This window comes from Hevea brasiliensis, chromosome 17, assembly GCF_030052815.1.
Source record: "Hevea brasiliensis isolate MT/VB/25A 57/8 chromosome 17, ASM3005281v1, whole genome shotgun sequence".
Lineage (NCBI taxonomy): Eukaryota > Viridiplantae > Streptophyta > Magnoliopsida > Malpighiales > Euphorbiaceae > Hevea > Hevea brasiliensis.
This window is the reverse complement of record NC_079509.1, coordinates 16,265,423-16,284,362: the sequence shown is the minus strand read 5'-3', so window position 1 is coordinate 16,284,362 and position 18,940 is coordinate 16,265,423. Positions and strand designations below refer to the sequence as shown.

At 30.5% G+C, this 18,940-nt stretch overlaps 1 pseudogene; it reads right to left on the bottom strand.

Annotated features, from left to right (window-relative positions):
- Window positions 1-10,911: 10,911 nt before the first annotated feature.
- Window positions 10,912-17,812, bottom strand: LOC110644981 (GDSL esterase/lipase 6-like; annotated as a pseudogene).
- Window positions 17,813-18,940: the final 1,128 nt, after the last annotated feature.

The following is an 18,940-nucleotide window of genomic DNA, read 5'->3' as shown; positions in this document are numbered from 1 at the left end:
TTTTGCTTTTTCGGTGGTCACTGAGAATATTAAGAATGAGCTCAACAGTTAAAATTTAACTCTTGATATACTTTGTCTCAATTTTAAATTTTACGGACTATTGTTGAAATTTTTACACTCTATCTTGATTTCAAATTTTACTAACAGCTATTAAAGTTTTTAATGGGGGAACGATATGTAAATGTTACCATAAAATTTATAGATTCTCTTAAATATGAGATGAAGATATCCTATTATCTCTAAATTTTTATTAAAAAAATATAAAATTATTCTTTTAGATGCAAAATTTTAAAATTTTCTCATTTATAAGATCTGGGATCCATGTAATTACACAGAGGAATCATTCCTCTTCCCATTAAATGAAAATTAATGTTGTCCGAAGTTGTCGACGCGTAACATGGTAATAGAATTAAGACTAAGGGCCTGTTTGAATTAACTGTTGAATACAATTGATAGCTGTTAACTGATAGCTGTTACTGTTAGCTGATAGCTGATAACTGAGCTGATGATAGCTGTTTTATATTAAGTATTTGGTAAAATTATATTTAGCTGTTACTGTTAATATGTGAAATGACTAATAAGGGTATATATCATATAATTTATTTTATTATTTAAATAAATATAAAATTATAAATTTATTACATTATATTATTTATTTTATTATTAAATTAAATATATAATTATTAAATTAATATATTATATTATTTAAATAAATATATAATTATTAATCTTTTATATTATATCATTTATTTTATTATTGAAATAAAAAAATAATTATTTTTTAAGATAATTAAATAATTTTAAAAATAAAGATAAAATAATAAAATAATTATTATTGTTAATAGAAAAATTTATAATTAATTTTAAGTTTTTGGATATAAATAAATATTTTATATTTTATACTATTAATAAAAAATATTTAACAAAGTTGAAATACGTTAATTAAAATATTAAAATTTCAAATAAAAAAATAAAAATATTAATAATATTAATTTTTAAGTTAAATAAAAAAAAATAATATGGTCAAAATAAAAAATAAAACCAGATCAGCTATCAGCTGATGAGAAACAGCTCTAAAAATAGAGCTGATACAAACTGCAGCTGATGGGTATCATATCAGTTGCCCATCAGCTCTATTTTTTTTAAATTGTCAAACACCACAATTTACCTGTTTGGGTGTCTATCAGCTATCAGCTGCACCCAACAGGTAAACCAAACACCCCCTAAAAGCCATTTGTCGTGGTTTGTTGAATTCATTAATTGGTCATGTGAACCAATAGTTTGTTCAACTATGTTTTTCCTCGATTCCCACATCGATTATTGATTGAGTGTGTGTGGCTTATATGAAAATAAGGACTCTATTAAAATTATCATGATTTTAACAGCGATTCATTCCCATCATTGAGCTGTTGTCTGTCTTTTCTACGAAAAAAAAAATAAAACCTTACGAGTGAAAACAAGTGAGGAGTCTTATTTTCGATGTGACTGTGGGTTGAGGTTCGCAAGTTAGTGGGCGTGCCCCATGGACTGATCCTTCGGAGTCCCACATCGGTTATAGATTAAGTGTAGGCGTGACTTATATGGAAACAAAGACTCTATTAAAATTGCTATAGTTTTAACAGTGATCTATTTTCGTCTATCTTTTGTACATAAAAAAAAAAGTATGTTTTTCCTCTATTCGTTGACCAGACTTTAGAACTAAATATCTCATAAAAGCTTATATTTATTTTGTTAATAAAAAATTAATTAAGTGATAAGTGATTTAAAAATAATTTCAAATACGTTTAAGTTTTATCCATCATTGTTTGGAATTGATAGCACATCTACATTTTATGACCATTCAAAGACATATTCTAAATTTTCACTGCTCTCACTATAAATGCAGTGAAATTTTTACCTCTGTTTGAAACTAAAATTAGAATTCAAATTTAAAAATAAAAAATTTAATTTTTTAATTTAAAAAATTTCATTTTAAAAAAAATAAAAATTAAATATAATTGTGTAAAAATTCAATTGAATTATTTTCTTACCAATGATTTATTTCAAAGGAGGTTCATATATTTAAATATTGCACGTAATATTTTTATTAAACTTTAAAAATTTTTAAAAAGGAAATTATTAAAGTTTGAATCATTGATATTCTATAACATGAGATAAACTCTTTTATCATTGAATTATTAACCTTATTGTCCAATCTATCATAAATGAAAAGAACAGTATTTTGCAATTGATTTTGATGAATTGATTTACATATTAACCCTCATGTATCAGCTATGAAATGTCTATAAGGAGAGGGCTTTTTGTCTCTTGGTGTCTTGATAGGTCCATCAACAGTAGAGAAATTGGTTCCCCTTTTTGCCATTGAATCAATTGCTTTCCTACTCATGCGATTTATGCAAAAAACGACATCGTCTCTTTACCTGTGCAAAAGAAAAGGGCTCTTTTGTCTTTTGATATCTTGGTGGGTCCATCAACAGTGGAGAACTTCCTACCCTTTTTGTCACTGAATGTATGGCTTTCTTGCTCATGCAGGCTGTGCAAAACGGTGCCGTATCATCAAAAGGCAGAGCAGCCACAGCCACACCCGCCAAAGGAGCAACCTCCAAATATTTATTATTGTGTTACCAGTCCTCCCTCATGGCATGAGTATATTTTGATCATTTCTTAGTCTCACTGTTTGTGCTTTTCTATTTGAAGGTGTCTAGATTCTAAATTCTGTATTGAATTTTCAAGGTAAGTGCTGTGTGAATCTATCTGGGCACCTTTTAGGTAAGGTTTTTGTATTTGTTAATTGATCCCTCTCCACTCTTCTTCCCAACTCTCACTATCTTCCATCCATCTCTCTCTTTGCCTGTTATTCTTGGTGGATACTGGAAGTAATACTGAGTTGAATGGGGAGCCATATCAAATTTAGAGTTAAGATTCATGATCATTGTAAATAGGGAAAATGATAATCGAAATTTGGGCTTACGGAAGCAATATGCTGCTGTTTTTTTGCTTGCATTTATGCTGTTAGTTATTTTATAAGAAGGGATGGCTTATGTGCAGCACCAGCTTTTGTTTTAATCAATGGAAAGACATTTACCATTTGGAAATATAGAGGGGATATAGATTTGACTTCGGATATGATGTTGTCTTGGGTTATATAACATCTTGCGCCTTCATGTTATCTGATTATGTGAATGTTGATGATCTTTGGCCGCTATGTTTTGGTTGTCCTTTTGCTTTATATGCACGTAGCTCTATTGTGGTTGTTAGACAAATGTTGTTTGAAACAATGTAAACTTTGAAAAATATCAAAAAATGTATTGATAATTGATGATTAACTAAATTAAAATTTAGGTATAGTAGTATATTAACTACTTGACTACTGAAAGTACAGCTTGAAGAAACTCGCAAAAACACAAGGATACCCTACCTACAACCATTTGTGTGTGTATATATATATATAACCCTTTAACTTGACCAATTGAATAAACAGAAATAGGAAAAAAGAATAAAGAAAATAAAATTTTCTTTAGCTCAGTGACTGACTTACACTATAGCGCCAGAGCTCCAATCTCCATTTCTCTTTTATTTCTACATAGTGCACTCAGCAAAACCCTTCAGGCTTCACTACTTAAATTCCTTTCTATCAATGCAAAAGCAAAGTTAAAAAAGAAAGAAAGAAAAAGCTTCTTTGTTTTCTCCACAGTTGATGACATAGGCTATGGTATAAACCTTGAAAATTTTGAGAAATCTCTATATACATTTTTAAAAGTAAACATTCTATTTGGGGAATTAATATTAGATTGTTTCCCATATTTTTTAGGAATTGACTCAAGAAAATGGGAATCAGTATTTGAAAGCTTTAGGCAAGCGGATCCCTTGACATTTAGATTGTGAGTAGCAATCTATGAACTCAAGGGTAAGTGATTGTCATGCTTATTTCCATATGTTTATTATATTCCATCAACTAAATACTCAATCACTGTTCTCTTCCACTCTATATATAGTTGTTGAACAAAAACATAACATTCCTCCACTAATTATGATCATTTCAGCCAATAATGAATTGTACCGTGGAGGCATCAAAACAAAGATCGTGTGACTTGCACTGTAATTTTTATTTTTGTAAAAAATCATGAAAAATCTAATTATTCAATCAACATATTTAAGTTTATTTGATTTTACCCTAATCAAACTTGACCTTACACTTTCAAGGGCTATTACAGTACCAATGAGTTTTATTTTATTGATGACAATTATTCAAATTATTAATGAAACAAAATAATACATGATGTGAATCAGGTTTGCTTCAATTGTTTCAAGTCGTTGGAATAGATTTTATAGCAAATGGTCTTCTTTAAGTTTGGAAATTTTTCCAAGGTTGCTAATACCTTCTTACACTTTGTTTGGGAAGAGTGCAAATAGGTAATGTAAGATTTTTTTTTAAGTAAGATAATGTAAAGTAATAGAACGTAAGGTAAGATTTTTTAATGTTGTCTTTTGTTGGGAGGAATATACAATAAATGATAGTTTACTAAACTTATATTGTTTGGATAAAAATTAAAGCAAGGTAAAGAAAGATAAAGTAAGTACTAAAATTATAAAAATAACTTTATTAATTCAATTCTTAGTTGCTACCAGAAAACTTAGATTCATCACCTTGCAACTCGTATATGTTTATTGATATAATTATATAGTTTCTCATTTCTCATTCCCTTTTTGTTTTTTTTTAATATGAACATTGATCGATTACATAAAAGTTTGTGACTCTGTTATTAAAGTGGACGAAAATTAATATACACATACGCACGAGCGCGCACACAAAAACACACACACACACACACACATATATATATATATATATATATTTTAAAACTAACTTTAATTGGTGGATTGAGAAATAGGTTAAAGTAAGAGGTGGGTTGAGTAATCAAAATAGGTTACTATAGGTTATTGTTAATTTTTATAAGAATATTATTGGAAATAAATAATATATAATTTATACAACCTTTGAAAAACTAAGATTTTAGAGAGTTTTAAAAACTTCCAAAAATCCTCCAAAACCTTATCTTTTTCATAAAATTTTCATGCCAAATAAATGAAATATATACCTATTACCTTAAAAAAACCTTATCTTGCATTCAAAAACTTGCTTCTAGTGTTAATTACTTTTTTTTTTCTTTTGTCTTGATTGTATTTTCACAGAAAATGTTGTGGGCAACATTCTCGCCAACAAAAAGAAGAGGGTGATGGGCCAACACCTGAAATTTCATTAAGGGAGGTTACTTTGTTTTTTTAGTGGATATGACAAAAATAACTGCCAATTCAATCAAGTTCATGCCTTTAGTAATGGTGGGTATTCACTTGATTCCCTTCATTTATAGTTTCTCTCTCTCCCTTTTCCATTTTCATGCTATGACACAATTTAGAGGTTTGATTCTATTTAAAGTTTTTTTTTTTTCTTTCTATTTTTATTTTTTACATCTTTTTTATATTTTATAGTGTTGAACAATTGAAATTACTCTTTTAGAGTCTCTGTAGAATTTTTAAATTCGTTATGCACTAGTGCACTAAGTCAATCTGCTTTTTTTTTTTTTCTTTTTATACATAGCTTATATTTTATTCAACGTGAATAGATAAATGTAGGTACCATATTAATTTTGTCTAGGCCATTTAAAAAAAATTCAAAAATTAAAAAAAATTAAAAATAGAAATACATTTTTATTAATTGAGTTATTATTTTCACCCTTTAGTTTAATTCTAATTTAATTTTTTAATTTTATATATATTTTGACTTTAATTTTAATTTTAATTCTCTAACTTATTTACTCTTGTTAAGTAAGATTTTGAAAGGATAATAAGTTTTAAAATATTTAGAATATTGACAATTAACTAATATAAGATGGATGCATATTCAAATTATTAAAGTATGAGTTCATTAATTTTTTTTTATTTAATTAATTTAAATTTTTATAAAATTAAAATATAGACCAATAAAAATATCATCCATAAAAATTTTAACTGAAAACAGTAAAATTATGCCAATACAACGGATAATTAAAATCAATTCTAAAAGCAAAGTTCTTTTAATATCAGACCCATTAAATTTTATAATGTGTTTTATTGGGCCAATTAATTAATAACCTGGGTCTTATAATAAAACTTAACCAAACTGTAATAGGGTAAATGAGCCCATATTATAAAATCTTTTTAATTCTTAAATTTGGCCACATTACTACCTTTCTACCCAAAATATAATTAAATGACAGTTAACAACCAATATTCTTTGATTGAAAAATATTTAATTATGTAATATTAGTTAAAAATTAATTTAATTTAATTTTAAAATTTAGAATACTTTGAAATATTTTAATTATAATTTTATCATATCAAACCTAGAGTCTATTAAGACACCAAAATGTTGATATCATTAACTTTGAAATAAATGTTTTTACCGGTCAATAAAACTAATAACCTACTTAATTTTTAACATACCTATAAACCATTAATTAATAAGTTAAATAATACTTAAAAGATTATAATTTGTAAAAGATTTAAAAAATTAATTGATATTTAAATTGTTTATTTCTAAATGTTATTTAGTCTTAAAAAAATAAACTATTATATTGTTTTTGGTTTATTTTGGGCTACATATTAAAATATAGAATGTAATTTAACATGAAACTAATATTGGCCCACTTATTCAGATAAAAAAATATTGGCCCACATATTTTAAAAATTTGTATGATAAAAATCATATTTTGTAATTTAATAAATTTAAGATATAAATATTCTATAGAACATATTAGATCAATGTTAACAAAATATCAAAAATATTTAAATTTTTGAGTATATAAGCACCTAGATAATAATTAATAATTAAACATTTATCTATTATTAGTGTTAAAATTTAGTAATTTTTATGTTTAAACAATAATGGATATCAAATAACAGTATCTTAGAATTTTAAAAATTTATAAATTATATTAGGTACATAATTGGGCTCGGGCTAAAATATGGCCCAAGTAAATTGAAATATAAATTTTATTTTTAAAATTTACATTATGAAGGACATATTTGTATCCATTAATTGATATTTTTTAGGATTAATTAAAAAAAATCAAAAATTTTCGCGCTTTAGCAATTTAATCCAAATATTTAAATCTTGATAAAATTAACCGAATTTGTAAAAGTTGTTAAAATTTTATCAAAATTTCTCAATCAAAATTTAAACACCATTTTTAAAATTTTTTTATATCTATTATTGAAAATCCAACTTTACCATTTTTAATAACCATTGAGCGAAGAGATTTGATAGTAATAAGGAGAGAGAATATATCTAAAATTATCTAATTTTACTAAATGACTAAAAATTTTGATCTATTATTGATATCAAAATGAAATTTGAAAGTAGTTGATGATAGTGATAAGATTAGATTAGTCAGAAAATAAAATTAAAAAATATGTTAAAAAAATTGGATAAAATTATAATAATTTTTTAAAATTTTGAAAAATTTGGATAATATTTTACAAATTTAAAAATTTGACAGATTTAAATGTTTGGATTAGATTGCAAAACTATTAAAAGATTCTACTTATTTTTGTGATTATGCCTATTTTTTATTGACACAATAAAGTAAATAAAGTAAAAAAATTAGTATATAGAATAATGTTTCTTAAAAAAATGTTTATTTTATATATTTTGAAATAATTAATTAGATATCTACAAACTGTTAACTTATAATATTGATGTTTAAAATATAACTAAATTAATGATTTTTTCATGGCTGGTATAAAATAATTTAAGAAAAATGTAAAAAAAAATTTTGATTTAGATTTTTTTATTATTTGAGATCTGCATTTTTTTTATACATTTATATCCATTGGTTACATGCCATTTATCATTTTTTGTTTGCCTTATTATATTATTGTGTGTTGTTTGGGCTTGTAGGGTGTTCCAGCACTCTTTATACTCCGTTTCTTGGACTTAGAGGTTTTGCACTGGTTTGATCCTCAATATTTGTGTTGCCTGCTGTATATCATCTTCTCTCTTCCTCAATTTTGTTGCACATTTTGACTTCATTAGCTGTGCCTCGTCTCTGCTTCTGAGTGTTGTTTGATTTGGTTGTATTGTTTATTGTACTGTTTATGCTTTGTCTCTTTATTTTGGCATCAGGCTTACTGTTTTTGTTGCTTCATCAGGCCAAGTTTCTCTTGGTTTTTTTTTTTAATAAAATTTCTTTACTTATAAAAAAAAGTGATAAGTTTGTATACCTTTTATTATTTTTTATAATTAAAAAAAAAAAACACTTACTCAATTGTCATGGATTTTGTGTATTAATACTCATTTCAGCAAGATTTAACAATGCTTGAGGAAATAACTTTTCACCAGACACTTGAGATCCGGGACCTATTTTGAAAAATTTTAAGCAACGGTTAGTCAACACAACATGCAAAGGCATCATAAAATTGTAATTTTATTTGACTGGAGTTGTAGCATGAAAATTGCAAATTTAAATAACAAATAATTAATGGTGTTCAGTAATACTGTTGTTTTTCTGTTTTAACTTTTATGGAAACATAAACCGTTTTTGTTTAACAGATTTTTTTCTCTATCATTTTAATAATAGTTTATTATACAGATGGATCTTTCCTTAAGCCTCCGTCTATTTCACGAAAAATAATTTATATATGAAAAATATTTTTATAAAAAAATTTTTTTAAAATATTTTTTATGAAAATATTTTTTATTATTTAATTATAATGTTAAATTAATGATATGTATTTATTTTATTTATATATAAGTGTATTCACATTTTAATAAAATTAATAAAATTTAAAAAATAAAAAATGACTTCCTCTTTTAAATAATAAAATCAAAAGAAAATATTTTCCGTTAATCAATTTTAGTGTTTTAAACACAAAAAAATATATAAAAAAAAATATTTTCCATAAAACAAACGGAGTTTAAATCTCATTTACTATTACTTCATCCATTAACAATAATCTTATCAAATAATCAATTCCCTTTACCAATTGTTTACAAAAGCTTTGATGATGATTTTGAGATTATCCAAATTCATGGCCACAAATCAAGCCATACATGTTTTCCATGATGGTAACAGCTTGGCCTCAAAGTTAATTAAGGAATTATAAATTTTCTTCGACATTTGATATTTGAAGAGGAAATAAAAAAAAATATCTAAACAACATAAGGTTTTGCTGCTATTTAATGGCAGAATCTGGAAAAAAAGATGAAATTGAATATGGGTAAATGGCTCTATACTGCTGATCAAGGATGTGAGAATGGGATTTTTAATTTCATGAAATGGGCGAGAGAGATGAATATTGAGTGATATGGCGGAGATGCCTAGTGATGCCTGCAATAAATGGGAAAGAGATAGTGGGTGCTGATAATGGAGAACAAAAGAAGAGGGTTTCATTTGGGCGTTAGATAGACATATAATGAGAAACAAAAAGACAAAAGATGAAACCAGTTCTTTGGTTTCTTGTTTTGCTGATTTTGTTTTTGAAAACACTTAAAAAAAGCAGAGAAAATAGGAATCAAATAATTTTACTGAATATGTTTCTTGTTTTTTTAAGAAAAAAAAAGGAAAAACCAGAAACCATAACAAAACTGAAAACATCCTAAATTGCTTGCCAACACGACATTCTACTTCACTCCAAACGCTGATCAAAGCATGCTTGCTAAAGTCTGAAGATTGAATGGCCTAATTTTTGAGTTCTTTCGACCCCACGAGACCTTGGAGATGAGCTTGTAAGTGTGCTTCGATGGATGGAAGTAATCCCAGAACAAGTACATCTCTGGATTTGGACAAATCTTGTAACCCTCCTTCCCACATTGCAGCGATCGTTTAAGAGGCCCATCTCCACAACATGCACACATTATATTGGTGAAACATGCACACACACAGACACACACACACGAAAAATTAGGAGGGTATTAATTAGTAATAAAATATATACACAGTTTGGTCATTTTCTTATGATATTGAGAGGATAGGGGAATTACCATATCGTGCGAGAATGGCTCGATATCGCTGAACAGCATCATAAACTGCACAGGAATATCCTTCACCAAGCTTTCCAATCCCTCATTACATATCTTAACCGTCACATTCATCCTCATTGTATTGATGTTTTCATTATCTAATGCACAAATGAATAAAGAAGAATTATAGTATAAATGGTTAAGAAATCACTATTGTCGCAATCCTATGCTTATCTCATTTACAAACTATCCTTACACTAATGCATCATTATTAATCATCTCTATCCGATTTCTTAAGCACCATATTATCCTTCTCAAAAAGGGGTTCGAACAATTGTTCCCTGTTTTCTTTTGATTTGCTTTTTCTTAAAGAACCAAGAGAAAATTCCCCATTTGATCTTTGTGATTCATCTCCTTTGAGTCCTTCCTTTTACTCATCAAAAGTTCCATACTGAGAAGATGAATAAGCTGCGGCACAGGCAGTATAACCGCCCACTCCTAAGTGTACTTGACTAGCAGAGCCACTTTTCCCTCCAAGGATGTCTCAGAAAATAAAAAGTAAAAATAAATTGCAGGCAAGTACAATATCTTATTAGCATAAAATATTACTAACTGCACAAGTGAAAGAGAATGGCCTCTGCAAGACTTTGGCCATGTAAGTTAGAAATCAGCCATAGCGTCAAACCACCTATTGTTGGAAATATGTGAATGTATTATTTCTAATATCATAAACCTCACCCCAAAAGTCATTCAATGAAGAACTAATAATTCACCCCTTTTATATCTATTGGTAAAAATAAATCAAAACTCCAAATTCAGATGCAACTAACTCAAAACCAAAATGGTTAGTCAACACAACATGCAAAGGCATAATAAAATTGCAATTTTATTTAACCAGAATACTATTTGCTACATGGGAATTGCAAATTTGAAGAACAAATAATTAAATTGCTTGCTAACACAAGAAGGCATTCATCCACGTTCTACTTCACTCCAAACATAGATCAAAGCATGCTTGCTAAAGTCTGAAGATTGAATGGCCTAATTGTTGAGTTTTTTCCACCCCATAAGATCTTGGAGATTAGCTTGTAAGTGTGCTCCGATGGATGGAAGTAATCCCAAAACAAGTACATCTCTGGATTAGACATATCTTGTAACCCTCCTTCCCACATTGTAGCGTTCCTCTAAGAGGCCCATCTCCACAACATGCACCCATTACATTGGTAAAAACTGCAAACACACACACACACAAACACACAAGGAGGGTATTAATTAGGAATAAAATTGTTATGGAATGTCAACTTTGTATATTTGTTTGTATCCCTAACTTATAGCATTGCAGATATATATTTACTTAATTATAGGATTATTTTCCTTCTTAGTTAGGATCACAATTGTATAAATATGTTATAATCCTTCTTTGAGAAAGATGAGAACATATTTTCACAACATGGTATGAGAGCTATTGTGAAGGAAATTCTTGTTTCTTTTTTTTTTTTTTTTTTCTATTTTTCTCTACGTTTTTGGCTACTGGAGAATTGGATCACCATCAAGGGTGACCATCTTGTCTTACCTCCCAACCCAAACGCCAGCTAGGTCACCGGCTACCAGTGTCCTGGAGGTTCGGTCACTAATGGAGCCGTGCGTGAGCCGCACATGCCGACAGAAGGATTAACGTAGTTTTAGGCGCTAGCGCGTCAGAGCACGTGTGTCGTTCGGTTGCCGTCTGTTTCTTTTTTGAGCACTTTCAACATTCTCTTCTTGGATAGGGATAAGTTACCCGATGTGTAGCTCCTTGATTCTTGTGCCTTTTGTGGTTCGGAGGTGTAAAACGGTACTATTTACACTATTTTTTGACAACCCAAGCATGTTGTTTTTTTTTTCATCATCTCATATTTGTTTTGATATTGCTTTCTGTGATTTGGTGTGCATCTTAGTAGTTTTGAAGAAAATTTTAGGTAATTTGCTCCTTAATAAATTGGTTGTGATAAGTTTATTAGAATGACATATACTAAAAATGTAGTTGCTGATGTGATTCCTGTGATGACAAAAATCACGGAGCACAAACATAATGGTTCCAATTATTTAGAGTGGAGCAAGACCATTCGTATTTATTTGTGAAGTATTGATAAGGATGATCACCTTACCAAAGATCCTCCTAACAGTGATACAAAGCAGACTTGGATGAGGTAAGATGCTCGATTGTTCCTACAGATTCGAAATTCAATTAACAGTGAGGTAATTAGTTTAATTAATCACTGTGAGTTTGTTAAAGACATGATGGATTATTTAGAATTTTTACACTCGGGCAAAAGAAATATTTCTCGTACTTATGAAGTGTGCAAGGCATTCTATAGAGCAAAAAGGCAAGATAGGTCTCTTACGGCTTATTTTATGGATTTTAAGCGAGTTTATGAGGAACTCAATGTATTGATGCCATTTAATCCTGATGTGAAATTCCAACAAGCTCAAAGGGAGCAAATGGCTATGATGAGTTTTCTTGCAGGTCTTCCTCTCGAGTTTGAGACTGCCAAATCTCAAATTCTTTCTAGTTCTAAAATTTCTTCTCTGCATGACACTTTCACTAGAGTACTTTGTACAGAATCTTCCCAACCTCCACAATTTTGTTAACAGTGCCTTGGTTGGTCGCATTGATAATGGGAGGCAAGGCAACAAAGGAGGGTTTAATGGTAATAGGGGTAATCAGCGAAGTGGGGAAGTTGCCCATAACCGTGACTCAGGAGGCATTGTGTGCTATTATTGCCATGAGACAAGACATACAAAAAGAACTTACCCACAGCTTCAGAATAAGAATAAGCGAATTCAGATGGAGAATATAGCAGCCGAGGAGTCTACCATAGCTCCTCCTTCTAAAAAAACTATTTTAGTTTCTACTGAAGAATATGCATAATTCTCTTAGTATCAGGCATCACTAAAGCCCACTAATTCACTAACCGCTACTATTGTTGAGTCAGGTAATTCTACTACATGCCTTGTGTCATTTTCTTTAAAATGGGTCATTGATTTTGGGGCTACAGACCACATGACAAGTAACTCTAGTCTTTTGTCTCAATTTCAACCTCATTACTCCTCTTCTTTTGTCACTTTAGCTGATGGGTCGAAATCTTGTGTCATGGGTACTAGTGTAGCCAATGTATCACCCTCAATCTCTGTGTCTTCAGTTTTATGCTTACCTAAATTTGCTTTTAACTTACTCTCTATTAGTCAACTTACTCGTTCCCTTAATTGTTGTGTCTCATATTTTCTCGATCATTGTCTCTTTCAGGATTTTACGATGAAGCAGATTATTGGTAAAGCGTATGAGTTTAGGGGCCTGTACATCATTGACAAGCAGGTGCCGAGATCTCTTGTGTACTCCAGTGCTTTAAGTCCTCTCAAAGTTCATAGTCAGTTGCGCCATCCTTCCCTATCTATCATGAAAAAGTTATATCCACAGTTTCAGTCTTTATCAGTTTTAAATTATGAGTCATGTCAAACACCATCGTTTACCTACAGTGTCTCGAGTCAATAAACGGGCTTCGTTTCCTTTTGAGTTAGTTCATTATGATGTATGGGGTCCATGTTCTATCATTTCTAAAACTGGGTTTAAGTATTTTGTTACCTTTGTTGATGACTACTCTCATGTTACTTGGTTATTTTTAATGAAAAATTATTCAGAGTTATTTTCTATATTTTGTGCCTTTTGTGTTGAAATCAAAACTCATTTTAATGCATGTGTTCGTACCTTGAGAAGTGATAATGCAATAGAATACCTTTCCAACAGTTTCAAGAATTATATGTCACAGAATCCATCAAACCTCTTGTGTTGATACTCCTTCTCAAAATGGAGTTACCGAAAGAAAGAATCATCACCTTTTAGAGGTAGCTAGAGTACTTTTCCAAATGAAGGTATCTAAGCATTTTTGGGCTGATGCAGTCTCCACGGCTTATTTTCTTATTAACCATATGCCATCATCTTTCCTTCATGGTGACATTTCTTATAATGTGTTGTTTCCCTTTAAGTCTTTGTTTCCCATTGAACCTTGTATCTTTGGGTGCACATGTTTTGTTCGTGATGTTCGTTCGCAGGTTACCAAATTGGATCCCAAGTCTCTCAAGTGTGTCTTTCTTGGGTACTCTTGTCTTCAAAAGGGGTATCGGTGTTTTTCTCCCACTTTCAATAAATATCTTGTATTTGCCGATGTTACATTTTTTGAGTTTACCCCATTTTTTCCTTAATCATCTGTGCATGAGAGTCAGGGGGAGGAGGATGATCTCTTAATATATACTATGTCTAGTCCTCTCTCATCATCTGATCCTTCAGCCTCAGTACCAATTCAGCCTAAACCACTAGTTCATCATGTTTATTCTAGGACCTTTCCTAGGAGGATGGAAGAGATCCAAGACTCAGACTCAAACTCTCTATCAGCTTCTTCGTTGGGAGATCCAGTTCCTGCTTCTGCTCCTGATTCTGACCTTGATTTACCAATTGCTCTTCGTAAAGGTAAACACACATGTACTTATCCTATCTCATCTTTTGTTTCTTATAATCAGTTGTCTTATTGTTCTCGGTGTTTTGTTACTTCTTTAGACTCTATCCATATTCCCAAAACTATTAGTGAGGCATTACCCATCCCGGCTGGTGTGATGCTATGAGAGAGGAGATGGAGGCTCTAGAGACTAATGGTACATGAGACTTGGTAGGAAGGCTGTAGGTTGTAAATGGGTGTTCATAGTGAAAGTGAATCCCGATGGATCTATGGCTCGGTTAAAAGCTCGTTTTGTGGCAAAAGAATATGCTCAAACATGTGGAGTTGATTACTCTGATACTTTTTCACCTGAAGCTAAACTTGCTTCTGTTCACTTGTTTATTTCTTTAGCAGCTATATATGATTGGCCCTTGCACCAGTTGGATATCAAAAATACTTTTCTTCATGGTAATCTTCAAGAAGAGGTATATATGGAGCAACCACCTGGGTTTGTTACTCAGGTGGAGTCAGGCAAAGTTTGTAGGCTTTGCAAATCTCTTTATGGTTTGAAACAAAGTCCCCGAGCTTGGTTTGGAAGATTTAGTGAGGTGGTACAATAGTTTGGCATGCAAAAGAGCAATTTTGATCATTCTGTATTTTTTAAGCATTCTGAAAGTGGTCTGGTATATGTTGATGACATTGTCATTACTGAAAGTGACTGTGCTAGCATTTCATCACTTAAGTCATTTCTTCAAACTCAATTTCAAACAAAAGATTTGGGTTTGTTGAAATATTTTTTGGGCATTGAAGTTTCAAGATGTAAGAAAGGCATTTTCTTGTCTCAAAGGAAATATGTCCTTGATTTATTGGCAGAGACTAGAAAATTAGGAGCTAAACCATGTAGTGCACTAATGACTCTTAACATTCAGCTTACAACAGAAGATGGTGAGCTCTTTGATGATCCTAAGAGGTATAGGAGATTGGTTGGAAAGCTGAATTATCTGATAGTGACTCGTCCAGATATTGCTTACTTTGTTAGTGTTGTGAGTCAGTTTATGTCTTCCCCTATTATTACTCATTGGGAAGCTTTGGGACAGATATTGTGCTATTTGAAAGGTGCTCCAGGTTGTGGTCTTTTGTATAGCAATAATGGGCATTTAAATATTGAGTGTTTTTCATATGTAGATTGGGTAGGATCAAAGATTGACAGGAGATCAACAACAGGCTATTGTGTTTTTGTTGGAGCAAACTTAGTGTCGTGGAGGAGTAAGAAGCAGAGTGTAGTTTCTCGTTCAAGTGCTGAATCAGAATATAGAGCTATAGCACAATCAGTATGTGAAGTTATGTGGGTGCTTCAGTTATTGGATGAGGTTGGTCTTAAGGTTCCATTACTTGTAAAATTATGGTGTGATAATCAAGCAGCTCTCCATATTGCTTCTAATCTTTTGTATCATTAGCGAACTAAACATATCGAAATTGACTGTCACTTTATTCGAGAAAAGATTCAACAGAAGGTTGTCTCAACAGGGCATGTCAAAACAGGAGAGCAATTGGGAGATATTTTTACAAAAACTCTAAATGGAGCACGAGTTAGCTACATTTGTAGCAAGTTGAGTATGATTAACATCTACGCTCCAATTTGAGGGGGAGTGTTAAGAATGTCAACTTTGTATATTTCTTTGTATTCCTAACTTATATCATTGCAGATATGTATTTGCTTAATTATAGGATTACTTTCCTTATTAGTTAGGATCACAATTGTACAAATATGTTGTAATCCGTTTTGAGAAAGATGAGAAAATATTTTCACAACAAAAATATATATGCAATTTGGTCATTTTCTTATGATCTTGAGAGGATAAGGGAATTACCATATCGTGCTGGAATGGCTCGATATCGCTGAACAGCATCACCAACTGCGCCAGGGTACCTGACAGAAATATCCTTCACCAAGCTTTCCAAGCCCTCGTTATATTTCTTAACCATCACATTCATCCTCCCAAAACATTTCTCAACAGGTGCATTCAGCAAAAAAACCCTGGCCGGAACGCAGCCAACAGGACCTAGTGAAAAAACAGCAAGCCGGAGACCACCGAGCCTATAAATATGGCCTATCAAATTTTCTACCTCTCTTAACATGGCCTGTACGTATGCGTCAGTATCAAGTGTTGGGGTGCCAAAGGAGAGGAAATAGTTGAAGACATCATTAGAGCCAGACTCGAAAAAGAAGAGGGATTTGTCTAGCAGATTTTTATCCATCTGCTTTTGCTGTACTAGTGCTTGAAATTGCTGTAGCTGGTCCTGGATTGGTACGACTCCCTACTTCATGTATCCACAAATGTTACCCAATTGAGAAAGGCAAATTTAGAATATCAAACAATAAAATCCATGCAATTAGTTAATAGAGATTGATTAGAGTATTCCATTTGCTGCTAATTTGATATTATTAGAGTCCTTTTCAGAGTTATAACATTCTGAATTATAGCAATCAATGAGATTCTGAAATCATCTCCACACGAGAAAGTATGAAATTTGAGTTTCATTCGGAATTAATAATACATTTTGAAGTATTTATGGCAAAATTTTGTAATACCGAATCCTGATTTGTTTACCGCAGAACACCGCTGCCAGCGCTGGCAAAGTTGATGCCATTGGATGGATAATTCCTCCTACTTCCATTCATAACTGCCAGCCGTGCCGCCAGGTACGGTGATTGGAGTTCAATTCCAAGAAATTGTGCTGCACCCAAATTAATTCATAAAAATTAAATATTTTTTTAAAAATAATCAATTAAAAAAATTCATATTGAAGCGTATTTTCCATATATAGGTGTATATTTATATATTAAATATATATCTTTTAGCTAAGTAAAACCTTTAGTTATATTTACAGCCTTTCACGCATATATCTCCAATTGATGTGATTGCAATGACCATTATCAAATCATATTTTTCCATGATGTGATTAAATAATTAACAGCCTGAACATATATGATGGTTAGTACACATATACAAGTGCATGATGAGCAAACAAAATAAAGAGAATCGAGAACTTACAGATGAAGTCCACAACAGTTCTGCCATTGGTGAACCTGCCAGTAGGGTGGTGGAAAAACGTAGATCCATAGGGCGGGAAATCGGCCTGGACGCTACAATTCTTGTTAAAATGGTTGTTTCCAGCATCAACAATGGAGTCCCCAAATGTGAAAATTGCTGGAACATTGTATGATGATATTGATATAGGTAAAGAGCATGATAATAAGAGGAAGAGAAGCAGGAGAAATGGTTTATCCATGTATACAAGCAAATAAACAAATTAGATTTCTTTGAAGGCGGGTGCGGAGTGGTAGAGCTAAAGGAAACCAACAAATAAAGAAGATTTGGTGCTTAAAGAGTGCGAATATTCGAATTTTAACTTATTAATAATTTTAATATTTCACCTCATCCCAAATTTTATATAAATTCATTAATTCATTTTGAATTATATGAATGTATTTAAACTCCGTTATTATTACTCGAATGGTTCTGAATGCATTTAGCTTTATATATGTATTAAAAATTTATTAATTTTATGAATATTTAATTTTATTTATTTAAAATATATTTGATATAAAAAATTTATATATTATTATAAAAAATATATATATTTTATAATTAATTAATTATTTATATAAATAAATTTAGATAACAAATACCCAACACATAAAATTCGAACCATGTATAGGTATTATTTTTTAAATTCAAACTCCATTATTATACGCGTGTTTAGGGATTGATCCTTCGGAATCCCACATCGAATGTAAAGTGTGCATATGTTTAACTCATTTCTTTGTATTTTTAAATATCATTACATTGTTTTATTTTTTTTTTATTATTTGTACTATCAAATAATACATAGTATGACAATTTTTTTTTTCATCATTCATCCAATATGCTAAATATTAACTTCATATTGTGGTAAATGAGTCTACTAAATAACCATTTTTTACAGTGACAAAATGTTGTAAAATTTAAATGTGAATTTTTATTTTTTATTAAATGAAAGTTGAAGAATTTTTACAAAATTTTGGATTAGAGGATGCAAAAGTAATCATAAAGCATGTGGTATTGCACGTCCACCCAATCATCAAGGGGGTATCTTGTTACTAATTAATCATCCTCCTCTTAGTTTAATCACCTATCAAAGCGAAACCCCATCAACCTACCTTATATTTGCGATAATGTTATTATAAATTAAAAGTTAATTATAATTAATTCCTCTAAGTTTAATTAGGACCAATAATAAGCCAACTAATTAGACCACAGAATTGTCATTGGCCCTCAAATATAACGAAACACATGTGGTGTACAATCCTATTAAATGAACATTAATATTCGCCAATTCCGTGTAATATAGAAATAGTATTAAGAGTTGTACTAAAAGCCATTGTTGTGGTTGTTGAATTCATTAATGGAAGTGGTCATGTGCACCA